Below are 18,513 nucleotides of genomic sequence, written 5' to 3'. Positions count from 1 at the left end.
ACAATCACCAAAACAATAAGCTCAGTAGATGGAGAGGATAGAGGAAAAGTTAGTGACCTGGAAGATAGAACAGTAAAGGGAAAAACAGGTAGATAATCAATGGTTCTGTGATACTGGAAAAAAGGACTTCCCTCAGACTACCTGAAGCAGAGGGGCTAAGTAGAGAATGAGCTTGATGCTTGCTATGGGGACTTGGCCCCTGGTCTGTGACTAGAGAGAGATATAGCCTCTCTATGACATCACTAGCTTAGGCAATGGCTTCCAGCAGTTCAATAAGTAAGACATCTATATTCCTGAGGTCAATGGTGTAGACTGGATTAATTACTGGATGTGGCCTCCCAAGAGCTCGTGGCTCCCTTCTGAGAGTACTCAAGGGCAACCTGTTTTTTTACCATTCCTTGCCAGCCAACAACAAAGATGTTTTCATGAACTGGAGGAGGGGAGGTAAGCAGTGAAGCTGAAAAAGTGCTCAAAAAATAATGGCAGAAACTCTCCAAATTTAGCAAAGGACACAAACCTACCGATTCAAAAAGTTGAATAAGCCCCCAAGAGGATAAGCTCAAAAGAAATCCACATCAAGACACATCATAATTGAATTGCTGAAACTTAAAGACAAAATAATCTTGCTGTAGTCAGAAAAAAAGGATAGTTTATCTAAATTTTTAAAAATTTAGACAGTAGTGGATTTCTCATCAAAAGTCATGGAAGCCATAGACAGCAGCACTACACTTATCAAAAGCCAAAAGCGAAGAACTGCCCTCCAGAGTCCTAAACCTAGGAAAACTATAATGAATCAACTGGATTTTATTTTAAAAAGTTAAAAACTATTGTTCTGTAAAAACCCTGAAGAGTATGAAAAGACAAGCTACTGAAATAACGAGCATATTTGTAAACCATGTATTCTATCATATAGAATATATAAATAACTCCCGAGTAAAAATTTAAAAAGCAAACAATCCAATTAGACTTGAGAAAAAACATGAAGAGATATTTCACTAACGAAGATAAACAGATGGCAAAAAAGCACACAAAAAGACGTTCTACCTCATTAGCCATTCGGAAATAGGAATTAAAACCACAATAATGTGCCATACATGCCCAGATATCAGAATGTCTAAAATAAAGACAGGACCAAATGTTGGTGAGGTTATGAAGGGATTACGTGACTCACTCATTGCTGGTGGAAATGTAGAGTGGTAGAGCCACTCTGGAAAAAAAATGTGTCTTACAGTGGAGACAGGGGAGCAGTGAAATGGAAATGGCTAGCAAAGTTCATTCAGCATGATGGATCCTTGTAAAGAGATGAAAGCATTTTGTATCTTGACTGGATCCACACCCATATCTTGCTGTGGGACTGTATTATAGTTTTGGGGGACACTGGGTAAAGAGCACACAGAATTTCTTTCTATATTTTTTACAACTGCATGTGAATCTACAATCATCTCAAAAGAAATAAGTGTCTTAGGAATGCCGGTACCATGTGTAACTAGTGGCCACTGTATGAAAAAGAATTTCTGTAATTAAATAAGTTTGGCAACACTGGGATAAACAAAGGTAACCAGGTTTCTTTGCCTCAGAGCTTTCATTTGCATATTCTGCTTAAGTTATGACAGAAGATTTCCCAGGAAGGCGGTTGTGAGAATTCATGGGGAGAGCATATGAGTCCCGACACAAATGTTAAGATTCTCAGCATCATCATTGGTATTTCATTCACCATTTATCATGGTCCTGTCCCGTAGGTGTGATTGTGTTAAGTGTACAAATAGGGCAGTGAGGCTCACAGAAGTTCAAGAATTTAATAGGACATAGCTGGTATGAGACAGAGCCAAGATTTGATCTTAGATTTCACTACCAAATATCTGCTATGAATTTTGATAAGACATTCCATCGAAAGTATGGTTTTTTTAAAAATTCAAAAGTGAAACTTAGAAGGTGAGGAAAAAACTAGGTAAATCTTAGAACTATATTTTAAAGAGTTTCATTTATAGCTCCTTGAAAAGCCTTCACAAATCAATAGTGGACACAGTATCAACATACCAATTCATGATAGTGACCAAAGAATATCTAAAAATATTCAATATTGTAGCTTAACAAAAGTTAAAATAAAATAGACAAAATTCCATTTTTCTCTGTTGTGTTTCCCAAATTGATAAAATGTAACAGCCCCTCCTATGATGGCTGTGGTGAAATATGCACTTCCAAATAACCTCTGTCATTGTTACCAGCACAACTTTGTTGACATATGACTTGCCTTAAAATTCTTGTGAATTCTTTGACCTAGGAATTAATACAATTAACTAAAAATCTTAAAGAATGAGGCAGATAAATAAGCAAAGATTTATATTTGAGGATTTTTTTCCATAGGACTGCTTACATGAACAAAAACATGAAAAGGACCTTTATATCTGTCAGTAGGGTAATGGTTAAAATTACACAATATTCTCATGATTGCAGTCATTAACAATTATGTTTCAGAAAAAAATGATATGGGAAAAAATGTGTATGCTATATCTTTAAGTGAAAAAAGCAAGAACCCCTCAACTTTGTATAACACAATGTATCTACGCACACAGGCAAAAGAAAATACATGAAAACATGTTCATGTCTGGGCTGAAGATTTCATGTGTGATGCTTATCTTCTTTACTATAATTGTCAAAATTTCTACAATAATAATAATTCAGCAAAACTAGAACTATATCTACTTCCTATGGCTTAGACTCAAAATTTCTCTAATGTAAATACCACCAGGTCCATATTTTAGCCAGTACCTTACAGTTGGGGTCTGGAATATTCTAAACAGGAGTTGGAAGCACTCCAGAGTCAGGGTGCTCTGTTTTTAGGGTAAGGTTACAGATAAGAGTGGAAAAGAGCTGGACATCAGTGGAAATTCCCTCCATATGTGGGTGTCAGTCAGCAGCCAAGATGAAATGTGACAGAATGCAGATCTGGCTCCCCCAGAGCTGCCTCCCCAGTTCCTTCTGTTCGTGTTACCACTGACAGACTCTGCGATTACATGGACATCAAGGTAGATGTGTGTGTTGAGCATCAGATGACTATCCAAAGGACTTCTTTTTGTCATTTTGTTCAAAGTAGCAATAATAAAATAGCACTGGCAACATTATTTCACAAAAAGAGTAGACATCTGTCCATATCAAAAATCATTTAGATATTTTTAAGTGTGGGGATGCTATACCTTTGTATTTGCAGCATAAACTGTCCAGGTCATTGAGTATATAAACAACTATTTAATGATCAGGGGCCTAACAAGCATCCTAAACTTAACCCATCCACAGGTTTGTTGGTTTCTCCTGCCAAATCTAGTCTTCTTCCAGTCTTTACGAACTCAGTGAAAGAGGCTACCATTCTCCATTTACTGAACTTCCAATTGGTAAGTTGCTCTTGTTTTGTCTCTTTAGTCTTACTTCAGTGCCATAGACGCAGTGATTTCGAAAGAAGATAAGTTTCTTTCTCATGGTTCTGGAGGGTAGAAGTAGAGGTCAGGGTGCCAGCCTGGTCTATTAAGGGCACTCTTCTTATTGCAGACCACTGGCTTCTCATTGCATTCTCGTAGTAGAAAGAAAGCTAGAGAGCTCCCTGGTGTCCCTTGTATAAGGGCACTAATCCTATTCATGAAGGTGTCACCCTCAAGACCCAATTACCTCCCAAGGCACTATCTCCTAATACCTTCACATTGGAGTTAGATTTTCCACATATGAATTTGGAGGTGGGTGGAGTCATAAACATTGAATCCACAACGACTTTCCTACACCTTTGACTTTCCTAGTTTCTGTTCTGCTCTCAAAATATGTTCTGAATGCATCTATTTTTTCCAACTGCACAAAGTATCTGGACTTAAACATTTTGTCTTCTACAGGTCTCTCTGCTTCCACTCCAGTCCCTTAGAGTCCATTCTCTGGCAGGCAACCCATGTGATCTTTACAAATATAGATCAGATCACCACGCTAGGCCACTGGTCACAGCCTTAATGAAATCCCAACTCCTTACGTTGATTTGATATGAACGTCCTACCTGGCTGAACCCTGTGGACTTCTCCAACTTCACTCTCCCTACCACACCCACTCCCAGAGTCTTCTTACTGGTCCTCAGTGGTATAAAGCTTTTGCCCACCCTCAGGCCTTTGTCCCAGCCAGTCCCTGTCTGGACACATTTCCCACTCCCTAGACTTTTCTGTCATTCATACCTTCACTCAAATACCACCTCTTCATTAACTACACAATTTAAAGTCACTCTATCACTTCACTCTGCTTCATTTGCTTCACAGCACTGACAATTATTCAACAGTGTGTTTAATGTCTGTCTCCCCTAACAGGATGTGAAGCTCATGGAATAGGAGTTTGGGCTGTCTTGTGTCTCATGCCCCTAAGAAAACTACTTGACAAGTCAAGTATTTGTTGAATGAATGAACATGTATTTAATATACAAAAACTAGATATTCTCTTATTGATTGGTGCTTATTAATCACTGCCAATTACATCTATATCCTGTAAAGCATTTTCAAACATGACTGGATGAACTGTATTAATACCTAAAAATGAGTGACTGGTTATTACTTCTTGGTCATAAGAGGATTCTAAGTGCAAAGGAGAGACAGAAACAGGAACTGATAGTGTGGGACAGGGATTGTGAACCTGGAAAAGCCCAGGGGTGGGAACTAGGAATACTCCCAGTCAGACAGCTAATGACTGTCAGCAGGAGTGTGTGGTCACCCAGGCAAAGCACAGCAAAGGGTGATGTAGGAACAGATGGTGGCTTCAGGGACAGCTTCCATGAATTACAGGCTTCAAGACATTTGCTAAGTTGCTGGGAGAAATGGCAGGATAAGGAAGTCCCAAACCAGCAGGAATTGGAGTGTAAGATAAGTCATTAAAACAGGAAATGGGACTCAATGACAAGGAGGGTCTCTGTACTAGTAACTGATGCTCAGGATGGAGCCTGGGTCTGGAGTTAAAAGCAAATGTCCAGCTTTGGGCTCCAGAGTCCCCAGCTAAGCTAGATTGCAGCCAGTATTTGTGACTAGAAATAGAGGCTGGGCATAAGGTCTGTGTGGCCCTTAGGGCTGTGTTCTCAACTGTGACAGCAAAGAGGAGTCACTGAAAAACTGTAAGAACACAGAGAAACCTGAATGCCACAGCTAGATATTTGGATGCAATTGGTACAAGATGCAGCCAGATTTTCTGGGATTTTTAATTTCTGAAACAGGCCTAATATACAGCCCAATTTGAGGACATTGGCCTGAGTGACCCAGGCTAGACTGAACCACAGATGGAAGAGTCAACAATATCCCCAGGGTGAAGAGGGACTCAGAGTATTTGGAAAGCAGATAGAGTCTGATAAATTCTATTCCAGCACAAATGGCTTTCACGTACCTTGATATTATCAGAAAAAAACTTTAAAAATTCACCCAGATTTTATTTCATTATTTATGAGGTTAATTTTTACCTTTCTTTCACTTAGAAGAATTAAGTGACCAATTCAGGGTTATGGCTTGGGGCCAATATGGAGCAATTATGTGTTTGAAGTAGTATTGCTTAGTGACTAAAGAGCAGGCAGACCTAACTTAAGATCTCAGTTTGGGCAGGGTTTGCCGGTGGCTTAAACCTGTAATCCTAGCTACTTGGAAAGCTGAGATCAGTAGGATTGCAGTTTGAGGCCAGCCAGGGATAATAGTTCTCAAGACCCCATCTCTAAAATAACCACAGCAAAATGGACTGGAAGTGTCTCAAGTAGCAGTGTGCCTACTTTGCAAGCATGAAGCCCTGTGTTCAAATCCCAGTCCCACTGGAAAAAAAAAATCTCAGTTTAGCCAATTCTTAAGTCTGTCAATGAGCAATGAGATTAATGGAAACAGCTTCCTTTCTGATAAATGTCTTTATAAGGATTAAATAGGCTTCTATGTGCAAAGTAGATAGCCTGGTAGCTAGCTTAATTAATAACATACTCAATTAGCATCTCTTCATCTTAGTTTATTAGTAATACTAATTTTTCTCCCATCCAAGTACTAACCAGGCCTGACCCTGCTTAGCTTCTGAGATCAGACGAGGTTGGGCTTATTCAGTGTGGTCTGACTATAAACAGTAATACTCATTTTCTTAACTGAAATGTTTCTTCAAAGATTGAAGTTTTCAGTTTTTAGGCTTGCACTATCATTTTGGCTTTTAAAAATTGTAAACCGCAGAAACCAAATCTAGCCTTCTTAAGGGGGGGAGGAGATGAATTGTTGGGAAGGATACATCATACTCAATAGTGACTGAGCCATGATAAAACCAGGAGCCACTCAGAGTGGCTTTAAATGAGGAAATAAATCTAAATCAGATGCAAAGTTTTCCAGCCTCAGTGTCTCTCCTTCCAAATTTTGCATCTCTATCATTTGTTTGGTCATCTGAAGACTAGGGGGCAAAGCCATTGAGATGAAACATTCATTTTCTATTACTGAATGGCAAATTATCACAAATTTAGCAGCTTTTTAAAACAATGCATTGCTATTATAAGTTCACTCCAGGGGTGGGGAGTCTAGGCATGGCTTAACCGGGTCCTCAGACCAGCATTTCACTAGGCTGGGTTCTATCTGGAGGCTCTGAAGGAAAATCCATTTTCAAGCTCATTCAGATTGCTGGCAGCATTCATTTCCTTGTGGTTGTAAGACTGAAGTCCCATTTTGTGGTTGAATATCAGCTGAGGGTGGCTCTCAGCAAATTGGGATCATGCTCAGGTCCTAGCCATGTGGCCTTCACAAATATAGCCATGTCCTTTTCCTCAAAGCCCCCAGGTGGAGCTGTCCCCAGCCTGCTGCAATGGCAGCTTCTGTAACATAACATGAGGACAGAGTGAGCACCCTATTACATTTGCACATACTCCCTGCACTCCAGGGAGGCCATTATGCAGAGCTTGTGCATCCTTAGGGAGGGATCTTGAGGAAGTCTACTGAACTGAACGATGTGACCCCCATTTCATGTCCTTGCAAAACCAGTGAATGTGGCCTGATTTGGAAATAGGGTCTTTGCCAATGTGATAAAGTTAAAATGAAGTTATACTGGATTGAAGGTGGGGGCAAATCCAATAACTGCTATCCTCATAAGAAGAGGGGAATTTGGTCACAGAAACATAGGGAAGGAGGCCATGTGAAGATGGAGAAAGAGGTGAAGTTATGCTGCCACAAACCAAGGATGCTGGCAACCATTAGAAGGCAAAAGATGTAAGTTGGGAATCTTCCTTAGAGCCTGTGGAGGAGGCATGGCCCTGCTGATCCACTGGTAACAGATTTCCAACTAGGAGAGAGTAAACTTCTGATGTTTTAAGCCACAGTTTGTGTTTCTTTGCTACAGCTAATACCTTGGCCACTTAGCATGCTGTCTATCACAGATGAAAATGAGAAAGACGGGGAGGAGTGATCCTAGGGAGGGGATGCCTGGAGCAGACAAGCCCCTGTAAATATGACAGATCATACATTAGATTCCCTCCAATTTCCAAATTTTGGCTTTTTTAACATGGTTTTTCTGTTTTATTAAAAAATCATCATACTTAACAATTATGAGACTAGCACACAATGGACTCCTGCATGCCCTTTGTCTAGACTTACCCATTGTTATTCTTTTGCATGGTTTTCTGTCAGAGACCATGGAAAAGATAAAGGCATTGAGTAAGAAAGATAGGAGTTTCAGTAACACATTCACCATAACTGGCTTTGTGATTTTAGAAAAATAATTTTTAAATACTTTGAGCTTTTGTTTAATCCTGTGCAAAACGAGGCTAGCAGTGCCCTTTCACAGAGCTGGTTGGCATCAAATAAGGCAGCCCTGAAGAACGCCAGAGAGACTGGCATGTGTGGGTGCCTGGTGCTTGTGTGCTTCTCCATTCTTTACGCTCTTTTTTCAGGATTTTTTAAGTGAAATTTTTTTTGGCCTGCTTCACTTGCTAAGGAAGTCATTTTCTGGATTTACTTTTCTCTATGGTAAGTGTCTCCAGGCTTTAGGTGCCTTTGGGGGCAGGGGTGCAAGGGCTATTTTCACATTCCTTGGGGTGCCCCTGTGCCTATACCTTCTTGCATAGCACCTCCAATCCCTTGAAAAGTCAACCGCTTTCCTCCCCATTACAACTAGGTGTCCTATGGTCCTGGTGAGCATTTAACACTGCTGGCTCTCCCTCTGTGCTCTCTGATGTGGCCACTGTACTTTGCTGTCCCTCCACATTGTCCCACAGCCATGGTGGACCCATCACTGCTCTGGGCTGCACTGTTACAATAGTCATGTGCCAAGGTCACACAGTGATCTGCAGGAATGGGGGAGACTGGGCCCCTCTTGGCTAGAGTCCTGAAGCCACCTGTGCTTAAAGCCTTTGCTGGTTTAAAGAGGAACTCACGTTCTCACTCACAGTTTTCTTCTCCTGAGATTTGGACATGGGTTTGAAGGTGAGGCCAGGGTTGACTCAGCACAAGATACTGTCTTATGTTAGCAGTCCTCATCCCATTCCAGCGACTAGTGAAACGCCATTATACCTGGGCATTCCTTTTCTTAGGACAGTTCTCCCTAAATGAGCTCTTCAAACTGCCTCTTCCCCCAAATTTTGTTTTTCCCTTCAACCGGTCTCCAGAAGTGCCCAGATGTTTCTGAATTCCAGCATTGAACTGGAAGTGTCTGCAGGACGCTATGTACTTAGCAACCATGTCAGTAGAGCTCAGTGAGCCGGCCTGTCCCCTCTGCGACAGATTTGCCCAAGAATGCTGCAGCCTACATGAGCAGGGACTCAACTCAAGGCCTCTGCTTAATTTTTTTCCTGTTCTTCCTTGCCAATTTTCTTTATCCATCCCCCTTTTCACATATCTTTATCAAAATTTTATTCCAAAGGATACATCCTTCTGAATTTTTTTTTCCTTTTAACAAAGGAAGAATTTCAGAATGGTCATAAGAAAAACAAAAGCAGTGAAACAAGAAAATCAGCTGAGCAATATATGAACTTCAGTTGAATTTATCAACTTGTCACTGATAAAACTATATTATGCTTGAACAGAAACAAGTGGAGAAACAAATTTTTCTTTCACATAGTTTAAAATCTTCAGTGGCATATAGGAGTCCATCTACCATTCAAAACGTTCCAATGGGGCATATTCGAAGTCTAAACCTCCAACAGCAAGGTAATTTAGTACTTAGGAAAAATAACTTTGTGTCAGAATATAGCATTATTGCCAGAGGGGCATTACAAACAGATAAAAGTCAGGGCAAAGATAAAGCAGCCATTTCAACTGAACAAACATTGAAAGATTTTAGCTCAACAGTTCTTTGTTGAGTGGCTTTGTCTGGGTTAGTTTTTAGGTTCTTGTACTTAAGAGCCAGGAATTATAGTTAGTCTTGCTATCTTTGCTCAGGCTTTTAAACTTTGTGTGTGTGTTTCATTTTCCTTTCTTTAAACAAAATTTAATACAGAAAAGAAAATGCAATGCTTCCAATCCATTTGTGGAATATTGTGTGCCAGTTGCAGGGTCAAAAAACAGTGTTCCTTTCCAGTGAAGTATTTCTAAATGGTTCACATGGAAGAGACTCCACTGGCACTCTTTAAAGGAGGATTTTGCTGAGGTGGTGGTGTAGCTCAGTGGTAGATTAGTTGACTAGCATGCACAGGATCCTGGGTTGAATCCCCAACACCTCAAAAAAAAGAGGGGAAAATGACTAAAAATAGAATTTTATTGCATGTGTAGTATTATCAGTGTCAGATTATCCACATCTGTCACCTTTTGTCTATAAATCGAGAAGTTAGGAGAATCTGGCTACTGCTAAGTGAAGAACACTATCTGTTGTTTAAATCCCAATTAAAATCTGTAAAGTAGATTCTTTTTGCCTACAGAATTTGACAGCATGAAGAGCGTGTGCACGCCTGTGTGCATGGCATGCTCACAGGAAGGCCTGTGGGAGTCTGATTAAAGCTGGGAAGAGGGGAAACAATGATTAACTTACATAGGCTGGAAATAATCAATTGTACCCATCCAACACATCCAGTATCAAAGTGGGCTGATCTCTCTCCTTGTCAGAACTGCAGCTTGGAAACTGATGATGGTTCTTTGGTGAACTTCCTCTTGCTTAATAATCTACCTGTGGCTAGTCAAGTGACTGAAAGATGTATTCCAGGAGAGAGGTATACCAGCGAGCTGTTGGTGCTCCTCTGACTCTTCCCAGACTTGTAGACATTTCTAGTTTCAAAACCCCTTTCCAATGTACAACAGACGAATATAATGTGAAGTTCTGCTGAGCCCTCCCACTAACACACGGAGATCCTCGGGAATGCCCAAATGTGGCTCTTTAATTATCCAGCAACATGTTGTTTAAGTAGCAGATGAAAAACCAGAAATCTTTGGAAGGAGAACTGTTTACAGGACTACGAGGCTAAATTGGAAATGTAAATTGGTTATGATTAGAATAAGTATCATGGCTGGGGATTTTTTTTTTAAGTCAACCTCATTTTTTCTTCAGCAGGAAGAAGGAAATAAAGTCTTTATCTAATTATCTTTTTCAGTAGAAAATAAAAGCTAAGCATTATTTTACCAATGACTTATTTCCCCTTTTAAAATAACCTCTTTGTGTCTCTACCAGGATTTTTGTCTCATACTCAGTGCTAGGATGAAATGCATAGAATTCCAATCTTGTGATCCATGCTTTTGGGCACCTTTGAAATTTTCTATCTGTAGTGAGGGTCTTGGTGGGGGGTTGCCTATTTTCCCAGTCACCTCTGAAGTCCTGGCATGTTAGGGCAGGTGAAGGGTCTTCTTGAGAAGAGTCCCCCATGCACCATCTAGCAGGGTAAAGTAACAAGATATATTGGGGCTCCTTGTAGCCTCAAGGCTGAGACAAATGAATGAGCAAAATAGGGGTGAGGGAGATCTCTTACACTTCACACAGGACCTAGTGCGAGCAAGGAATTTATACTCAGAGTAAGAGACATCAGATCTCAGCTCTGGGACATGCCGTCCTGGGTGAGACACTGTTTCTTTGATATAACCTCAGTGCCTGACCCATTACCCAGCAAATGCTAGGTATTCAACAAATAGTTCTTGAGTTAGTTCACATTTTTTTCCATCTGGCTTCCAGGGATTAAATGCAAAGGATCTGTAAGAAGCAATGAGGCCAGTTAGAGCTGTTATGCCAGGACAGTGTTAAGAAATGAAGAAAATAGGGATACAAATTTGGAAGTTTCATCAGTTAGGATATGTTAGGCAATGCTAGGTAATACCACCATTAAAATCTCAGTGACATAACACAACAAAAATTTATTTATAACGAACAGAAAGTCCAGTGCAGATAGATATTCCTGGTCAAGTTGTTATTTGGAGTGTTTCTCTTTCAGCTGGTGATCCAGAGACCAGATGGAAAGCCATCTAGAACCTTTATCATCCCCTATGTCATATTTTTTTCCTCCTTTATGCTTCCCAAAAAGCCAAATGAGGAGTGAAAAGAGAACATGATCTAAATTCTTCATGATAGAAGTTATGCATCACTTCTGTGTCCAAGTTCTATTATTGAGAACTTGTCACATGGCTTCACCAAACATGAGAGGGCTGAGATATGTGGTCAAGTCATGCATGGAGAAAGAAAGAGTTTGGTAAGTACCAAGACAATATTTTCCATGACAGGGACCTGATTAAAAGTACTGATAAGATGAGTAAGGAGATGGGGCTAATAGTTGGAGAAGCCAGCCACAGCAATAATGTCAAAGTGTCAGTGGTCTTGAAGACCACAACCATCACAGCAATCACACAACACCAAAACCCAGAAAGGCAGGCAAAGGTCAATGTAGCCACACTGAATCATAGCAGAAGAACAGCAGAAGTGAAGACCAGGTGTTGGAGAGTGAAAGCCTGGACTGGACAATTTCTAGATCTCTCACTTTGAAATATTGCTAGAAAATGAAAGTGACTTAGGGGACTGGGGTTTAGGCAGGTATCCTCATTAGGGCCAGATACATAGACCACTTTCATAGTTAGCTATTTCCTGATTGCAGTCATTGGGCTTCTGAAATATGAAACTTACTAGTTACAAGTCACAATAACCTTAACCATACATGCATATATAAACAGACTGTTGTCTTTCATTGTTTGAACACCAATTATTTGCCAGGCATTATATATATAGCATCTCTCATGCTTTCAGTCCTAAACTGGGTTAATTTTCCTCAGTAGCGATTAACTTATCACACATTTTGTGACTGATAAGGTTGGGATTTGACCGTGTTAAATCTGGCGCTTCCAGGCTGCAGTGTAGTAGCATCTGTGTTCATACTCTTTCTGATATATGTGCATATATAAAATACATATTTAATGAGGAAGTGTATCAAATAGCTTTTGTTGTGTAACAAACCACCCCAAAATATAGTGGCTTAAAAACAACTCATCATTATTTTTCACAAGGATGTGGGTGGGCTGAGCAGTTCTGCTGGTGTGGGCTGGATTTGGCTGATTTGGGCCAGAGTCTCTGACACATCCATAGGCAACCAGCAAGTTGACTGGGAGCTTCCTAGTCCAGAATGGTCCCAACTGAGTGATCTGGCTCTGTTCCAGGTGGTCTGTCCTCCAGGGGCTAGCCCTGTGTTGTTGCAATGGGAACAACAAGCTTTCAAAAGAGACTGGAAGCACACCAGCCCTCTAAAGGTCTAGGCTTAGAACAGCATACCACCAGGTTTGCCTTATTGGCCAAAGAGACTCACTAGACCAGCCCATGTTCAAGAGTAAGGAAGTAGAATCCTCTTCTTGATGGGAGGAGCTGAAAAAATCACTTTGCAAAGGGCCTGGATACAAAGAGGGGTAGAGAATGAGGCTATTGCTGCCATCACCCTATTACATCTAATATCTTAGACATTTTTCCCTACAAAAATAAAAAGTAAATTAGATAATACCATGTTTGCTTAGAATGTGGTTTTATTAATTGGTACAATAGCACATGAGTCTTCTAAAATGTGTATGTGGTCTAGTTCCTGTGGTCTAAAAAGTGTTGAAATGGAGAATATGTTAAATGGATAAATACCTCTTTTATGTAGGGAGGCAGAGCACGGAAATATCCACTTCCGGGCATCAGATCCATCAAAACAGAAAATAGTCTTGCAATAAAAGATTTAAAAAGAGCTAAACAAAACTGAAAATTTGACTTCCTGTATGCCCTGCAAAGGGGGGTGAGAGAGAAGAAGCTGTGAATGCGATGAGCAGCTGGCTTTTATTTTTAAACACATATTATTGCTAGCAAGATTTTTTTTTGTAGAAAAATGGAAGGGGACTTACTAAGGAATTCTAGCAAACAGGAATATCATTTCAAGTAGGTGCTAATGAGATTGACATGATCTTTCCAAAGGAAAGTCTTCTCTTTGCAATCTAATTTTTTCTAGTCTACAAAATTGGAGAAAAAGAAATACACAATGAATGCTGACAGGTGGAAAATGTTATAGATTCCTTGTAGGCCCTCAAGAAATATTTGGAATACCCGAGTTAGACTTTATTCACTATGGCAGTTGACTTGTCCTTCAGGGAGTATAGTTTGAATGTTCATGAGTGTGAGAACCTTCATGTCAGGTTCCCGTGACACTGAAGGCCTGTGCTCAGAGTGAAATCTAGAGCTACCCATGGTTAACTAAGGTGGTACAGCATTATTCTGAGGCACAAAGGTCTGAGTAAAGTAAAAGTATAACATTTAATAAGCCACAGGGGAGTGTAAACTAAATACTCCTTCCTTTCTGAGACTACCTGGTAGTAAATCTGGATATGATAAGGCAATCAACTCATAACCAAATTGTTTTGTAGCATTTATGGTCAACGTATGGAGCTAATGTCTGTAAATTCTCATCAAGAATGAGAGAAACATGCTCATAGGGCTCAGAAGGTAATATAAAGGATTAAGCTAGGAGGGCACGGTGAGTAGTGGGGATCATGGTGAACTGTAGGATATGAATACGAGCCAAATGAAGGGAGTTTTTGGGTCAGATCCAACGTGACTGAGCCAAGTCATGGCTTCTGCTTCTAAATCAACGTTAGATCAGTAGAAAACTAGATACTTCAAGTCATAACTTCTCTTGTACCAAATCAACACACGGATTAAAGACAGTTTTCCTCTTCATACTCTCTCTTTTGGAAAGTTAAAATAATATGACAAAGTATGTTTTAGTCTCAAGTAGCCTGACCAGAAGTGATCACCAGCTCTGAGATTTCACCTGCAGTTTTCTCTGGAACTCTCACTAGGAAAAGCAAAAAACAAGTATTTGGGAAAAACAAAGATTCTAAACTCCTAATTTTCTCTTGGAGCATATGTGAAATTTAGACAAAGGGTTATATTGTTTTGTATCATATAGATAGGTTTTAAATAATGTAATTGTGAGACCTGAATACAGCTGGGACCCAAGGTGGCTCAGCTTTTACAGAGTCAATGAAAAACAGCAGAACATAAATATTTTTCCATATATCTTCATGTAAAATAAACATTGATACAATGGAATCCCCTGATTTTTTTTTTTTGTCAGACACCTGTGGCTCATATCTGTTATCCTAGCTACTTGGGAGACAGACCAGGATGATCATGGTTCAATGCCAGCCCAGGCAAATAGTTCACGAGACCCCATTTCCAAAATAATCAGAGCAAAGTGAACTGGAGGTGTGCCTCAAGCAGTAGAGCACCTACTTTGCAAGTGTGAAGCCCTGAGTTCAAAACCTTAGACCTATCAAAAAGAAGAAGTAAAAAAAAGAAAAGAAAAAGGAGTCCCTTATTTTTTCCAATTAGAAGTCACTGAAAACATGACTATGTTCTTTTTTGAATCATTCCCTACCATATCCCACAGTGCATCATCTGTATTTCTGTCGGAGTCACTGGAAAAACAGCATTTTCTTTTTCCTTTTTTTTAAAGATAGTATCTTGCTACAGAGCCCAGGTTGGCCCGCAATCCTCCTGCCTCAGCCTCCTGAGTGCAGGGATTTTGCATGACAAAACAGCATTTTTTGATGCTCTGTATGATGTCATCATTGGAAATGTCATCTCAGGATTAAGTACCCATTGTGTAAAATTAGGTCATTTACCTTTATCATTATATTGGTGTTTATCTTTGATGTCCACAACAAAAACAGATGCTGTTTTTCTTTTTTAGAGACCTTAAAAGGGTTCTATAGCTGACATCAGCAATTACAATTATGAAGTCGATATTCCAGAAATTAACTAAACTCAAACTAAATATCTTTACTCTTTTCTTATTGATGCCATCAGCTGATTCCAGAATCACTCCAACCTGACATTGATTGAGGTCATTTTAGGCCACTGTGCTTTCATCAAAGAGCATCTAGCTGTTCAAAATAAAAGAAAAAGAGCCTGTCATATAAGAAACTTTGCAGGATGTGGCTGATTCTTCTCTTCTGAGGGACACTGATGAAAAAACAAAGAATTTCAGTTTACAATAGGCACATATGCTAATCAAACAATTCCAATGTTATTTAGTTTTTTAGAAAAGATCAAAGGGATGGAGGTGGGATGGGGTTCTTAACGTCTAACAAAATCTCTTAACAATCTTCTCTGCTCCTATTTTCCACGCAGGCAGCAGCTGCTCCCCATAAATACAGTTCCCATTCTCCATTCCCACTACAGAATTCTTCTCCCACATGCACCCCACACAGTCTCCCACTCACATCGCTGCTGACAATCTGCTTCTTTTCTCCTGTCTCCTCCCAGTCCTCTCCTCCACATGGCTGCTCTCTTCCCTCTCCACCCTCCACACCCACCCCAGAGCCTCCACTTATGCTCCCCACAAAAACACTCTGCAAACCCATAGTCTGATGTCTTACTCCAATTGTTTCTCTAGGAAAAATCTGCCCATTAACCAGAATCTGCAAAAAGGAAAAGTTCAGTTGTTGACAATCACGGAGCAGGAATCCAAGGAGAGAGCTCTTGTCGTCATTAATCCTTTTAATCCTTGCTGTGCTTGAATAGATCCATCCTGTCCCTGTGGAATTGAGTCACCATGTCAAGGAAGTTACAAGCCCCTGCATGCCAATAAAAATGTAATCCTTCTCAAACACAATGTGAAGTCTTTCATCTAATTTGTACATGTTTTTTTCAAGAATGTTTCTACAGGAATTTTGTGGTAAGAAAAGTTAATCTCATGTTCTAATATGTAAGAAAAAGAGGTCAATTGGTGAAAGCTCTACCTTAAATTTATCAAAAGGAGGAAGCAAGCTAATTCTGGGATTTTATTAGATTTTAAGTGGAATGAGAATAATATTTTAAAATTAATTTGTTGAATGTTCATTCATAATCTGTTCTGGCAACCCGCCTAAATTGATTTCAGACAACAACCATCCTTGTGGGTCATAACGTTGGACAGGGTGTAGCTGGATGATTCCTCTGCTCCTGTGGTGTGGCTTGGGCCAGGGGAAGTCAGTGGAATTTGGCTGGTCCTTGGCAGCGTGGCTGGGAGGCTGGGTTCTCACCACTGGATATTCTCGGATCCTCTCCATACAGACTCTCCAGTATCTTCAGATACGGTACTTCAGAGTTTCAGAGTGAGTGTTTCAAAAGTCAGAAGTAGAAATTTGCCAGTCTCTTCAGGGCTGAGCTGGAAGTGGGCATATTATCACTTCTATTATATTATATAATATAATATGGTTATGAGTTCAACCAGATCTAAGGTGAAGATTCTTGCCATTGATGTAAAAATATATATATATATATATAACTGTGGATTTCTCTAATCTACCATATTCACTTTTCAGGATGTATGCCCGTTTTTTTCTGTAGCAGAGGTTGGCAAACTGTGGCCCCAGTCCAATTTTAGCCCTCCACCCATCATTTTATTTTATTTATTTAATTTATTTTTTGGTACTAGAGTTTGAATTCAGGGTCCCATGCTTGCTAGGCAAGCGCTCTACAACTGGAGCCATACCCACCCATCATTTTAAACAAAGCTAATATGGAAACACAGCTGCAATTATTCACACTAGAACATCAGAACTGAGTATCTGCAACAGAGACCAAATGAACCACAAAGGCTAAAATATTTATTGCCTGGCCTTTTATAAAAAATAGTTTGCCAAATTATAATTTGATCAAAAAAAGAGAGCCCAGAACATTTCTAGCCCTCATAAATTGGGAGAGGAGGAGAAAGAGAGAGAGGAGAAGGAGGAGTAGAAGGAAGAAAGAGGTGCTCAAACATGTGAACCTCCTCCTGCTTCTCCTTTTTTACTTTTACTATAGATCTTGGAGTACGTCCTCTAGGGGAAGAGGGGTCTGTAGTAAAAACATCCAGATACAGGGGAGTCGGAGACTACCAATGGTGAAAGGCAAATGGCAAACTCTTCTGGCTATCCTGGGGAGGAGGAAGAGATGGAAAGTTTCTAGGAGACTGGGCTTAGGCTCTGCCAATGTGTCAGGGTGCAACATTATAGCAGATGAGCTGGGATAAAACTTGTGTGGGATCTGCTGGAAATTATAAGGGCCCCATGAGTTTTGACGAATAGTTGCATAGAAGTGGACAGGCCTGGGGAGCAGCTTAGAAGGCTTACAACTAGGACAGATGTCTAAAACAAGACCCACTTCCATGTGTCATTAGTTCAGAGACTGGGCTGGAGGCCTCCTACAAAACAATGAGGGCTGAAGTTTCCTGTGTGAACATAGACCCTTGTACGGACTCCACCTCATTGCCTACCTTTTCCAGTAAGAGCAGGAAGAGAGGAAATTTGAGTCACATAAGAGGAATGGCTTATACTGGAAGCCACGCAATTTAGTGGCAAGTTCAAATTTTATGTCTGAACTCCCCCTCCCAACTAATCCATAAGGTAGGCTTGAAGGATGTCAGATTATTTATAAGAAGTAGATAAACTACATTTATTATTTATTATTTATTATTTATAAGAAGTAGATAAACTACATATATTTCTGAGTATAGAATATAAATTTTAGACCCTTATACCATGAGTTTCTTATATTTTTCAGGTTAAGTTGACACTGTAAAGGTCTTAACATCATTGCCAGGCTTTAACATCAAACTTCTAATAGAACTGGAAAGAACCTCCTTCTGGAGAGATGGAGGACATTCTTGTGGTAGGTCATAAAGTGAAGTTTATGAGCAGTTTGGCCCAGTTCCACTGTGGTTTGGATGGATAATGACCTTGGGCAATGCAGTGTAATATAATGTTGAAAGGAAGCCATTAAGGCTAAATTCCTACCAAGAAAATAACAGTGGAGTTAATTCAAATGACTCCCTAGCAAAGTTCCTGCCTCCACTCCAACAACACTATCACTTTGTTTGACATGTTAAAGGGTACAGGGTCACTTTTCTTCTTTGCTAATGAACAAATTATTGGCTGTCTAAAAACAGAGCTGGAGGAGTAGTTTTTAGCTTGCTGAGTAGTTTTTAGCTGGCCAGTTCAAGTGTATAAGCATAGCTACGGGATTTTTCTCTGGCTAGGGCCCTGGAATGGTTTGCAGTAACTGCTTGAAAACCTAGGGAAGGAAGTTCTTGAGTTTGAAAATAAGAGCAGCCTCTTTTCT

The 18,513-nt window shown here is 40.0% G+C and overlaps 1 long non-coding RNA gene across 1 annotated transcript in view; it reads left to right on the top strand.

Annotated features, from left to right (window-relative positions):
- LOC141417364 (uncharacterized) overlaps positions 1-3,387 on the top strand; it is a 38,043-nt gene extending 34,656 nt beyond the window's left edge. The window contains exon 6 of the long non-coding RNA XR_012441903.1: positions 3,295-3,387. This is a non-coding gene — a long non-coding RNA (uncharacterized lncRNA). The remainder of the gene's footprint in view (positions 1-3,294) is intronic.
- The last annotated feature ends 15,126 nt before the right edge of the window (positions 3,388-18,513 follow it).

Source organism: Castor canadensis, chromosome 2 (assembly GCF_047511655.1).
Source record: "Castor canadensis chromosome 2, mCasCan1.hap1v2, whole genome shotgun sequence".
Classification (NCBI taxonomy): domain Eukaryota; kingdom Metazoa; phylum Chordata; class Mammalia; order Rodentia; family Castoridae; genus Castor; species Castor canadensis.
This window is presented reverse-complemented; position numbering and strand designations above follow the sequence as displayed.